Here is a 2,836-nt window from a genome sequence, read left to right as displayed (position 1 = left end):
GTTCGATACCTGCAAGTGTCATTGTATCTTTGGAGAATGACACGAAACTTCGTGTTTTTACGGGTTGTTTCGAATATCCAAGCGTACAAAAAGAAATGATATTGGATATACCTCGCGGCTACGCTATTATATTTCGTGGAGATCTTTTTCACAGTGGAAAAAAAAAAGATTGGAAGAGCGAGGAGGGCGGCAATGAGCAGGTGGGACGGCGGTGCGAGCGGGTGCAGTGTGCTGACTGGCAGGACGACAAAAAGGGCAGTAGCAGAGAAGGGAGGACGGAGAGAGGACGTCAGTGGGGCAGCAGGACGGCCGAGAACGAGCGGGACGGACCGCAGCATAGTGAAAGCAGACTAGATACATGCCGAGGTGGCGGTCCTTGCGGCCATGGTACAGAGATTTGGCCTCTAGGACCCTAGTATGTAGTAAATAACTAGTTTATGTAGTGAGTGGTGCAATACATGGTTTAATTATTGACGCATACTATCTACTTCTGCTATAAGTGCATGTATCAACATCGTATTGCTTCTGTAATATCGACTTCTTCATAAATGCGTAAATTTATTATTACATGCATTTTCTTAAAGGCCATGCATTGTAATGATTGCACTAATCGGATAGGTCGGGTAAACGATGATGTGGATGAATATGTTAGATTATCGGACCATACTTGAACTTTGTATGGTGAAAATTTGTCAATTAACAACCATAATTTAATTTTATCCAATCACAGCTAATAAAAATTGTATATTTAGCCAATAGGACACTGTAGGTGTAGGTGAGTCAACTAAACCACCCAATCGGGCGTATCAGGTCCGATGAACTTCTAAAATATGTGTGTATTCATTCAATTGTCAAGTGTTAGGCATATCACTTTCATATTTCTCTTTATCGGACCATCACGATGGGTTTGGAGGAGCTGCAGCCCGGTAACACATTGCGTGCCAAGGCAACTGCTGTCGCAGCATTCTCCAAGTTTTTGAAGGGTGAGGAAGTTGAAGGGTAATTTGTAAGAAAATGTATTGAGGCAGATGAAAGTGGCAAGAGCTTTGTGTGTCATGGATAAGTTTGGAATGTATCTTGCGTTTAGCGAAGGAAAGAAGGGCAAACTGCAGGCACGAAACACTGCAATGCAGTACTATCGCCAAGCATAGATTTGGCTCCTAGAGCAATTTCCTCAGCACCGAGCGTCACTGGAATCGCGGCTGTTAAAAATGGGGAAAACCCTAGATAGCTTTTGTTTGAAAAGAGATGGTGGTGGCTTCGTAACAAAAGCTCCACCATGTACGAAGGCTGACTTGAAAAAAATGATGGCATGTTGTATACTAATTCATGTTCTGAGAGTGATTACCAAGATGCTATTCTTCTATGTCTTCTCTGGTACCTGTTCGGGAGAGCTTCCGACCTGTCGATGATCAAGAAGCGGAATATCTCCATTGATGCTGCGGACGTCTTCTTTCTACGCTTGGTCCGTGTCAAGATATCGGAAGAGCAAGGCCTGTCGCTCTTCCCGGACGCCGACTTTTCTACGTGTCCCTTGCTCGCTGTCGCGCTTGCCCTCTCCGTCCAAGCCGCACCGTCCCCAGCTCTCATCGACAACCTGCCCGACCAAGTCCTCCAAACACCGATCTCGCTCTCTCCGGATGTTCCGCTCGTGGAGCTTCTCAACGCACCGCCGTCGACCTCTGGTCTTTCGACGCCTGTGCCTCCACCACCTCGTGCTGGCACGGCACCGACGGTTTACGCGCATGTTAACCGTGTGCTTGGTCGCGTCTGCCTCGGCGCTGGTGTGTCGGCTGCGCTAACGTCGCACTCCTTCCGCCGCGGTGGGGCACAGCATGCCAACGGCTGCGAGAAAATGACTGCGCGCTGGATCTTTGACCGAGGATCTTGGAATCTAAGCATCCCAAACAAGGGATTCAACTACATATTGGACAGGAGTAGAGAAGATCACATGATTGCCAAGATATTGAGCGGATACAAACCGTCAGCCGCTGTCCATCTCCAAGACCTGTCCAGCTTCGACGCCGACACGCTTGACTCGATCGCCCGGTTCCAACGGGTACTGTTCGCAGCTTGCTACCAGCTTCAGACAGAGACCTTCAACATCAACCGAAAGGTTTTGGACTGTCTTACCGCCTGCCTCGTTCGGTACTATCCTGTGTTGAAGGACTTGAATCCTAAAAGTAGTGTGGTGAATCGATTCGAAACCTGTGTTGCACATGCTGGGCGTACGCTTGCGGATTTCCTTGTCTGGTCAGCCCATCTTGCCAAAGCTCGGAGCCCCTGTAAAGAAAGTGATGAACCCGCCACACCACCACGCAAGCACGAATCCAACTCAACAGAGCCAAGCCAAGAACAGAAGATCATCGAGAACCAAGCCGCTGTCATTAAACACCTTATCAAGAATTCCAAACGCCAAGATGCCCACATGGACATTCTAGAGGCACCGATAAACGGGGATCCTGTAGCTGCAACGCACAAAAGGAACAGACAAGATGAAGACACAGCGGATGTGAGCGAGCCCAAGAAGAAACAGCGCAGAGGATCTGCTACGCACCTTCATGCAATTTGGTTTACCTGGTATGCGCAAGAGCCACGCTGGTATGAGAACCAAACCAGCAGCGGTCGAAATCAAAGCTGCTGGTTGCGTTCATGAAGCTGTTTCTTGAAGACGGCTTCGTGCTTGGCGAAAAGTCTGCGGACTACCGGGATCGAGTGCTGGAGCATGGGAAGCAAGCCGAGGATGCCGTACTCGCCTACTTGAAGAAGGAGCACGGCATCAACTCCCGTGGATCAAGCGCGGTCCTCAAGCATCTCCAGGGGATCCACAGCGCCG

Source organism: Phytophthora parasitica, assembly GCF_000247585.1.
Source record: "Phytophthora parasitica INRA-310 unplaced genomic scaffold supercont2.14, whole genome shotgun sequence".
Lineage (NCBI taxonomy): Eukaryota > Oomycota > Peronosporomycetes > Peronosporales > Peronosporaceae > Phytophthora > Phytophthora nicotianae.
Note: the sequence above shows the minus strand (reverse complement) of the source record.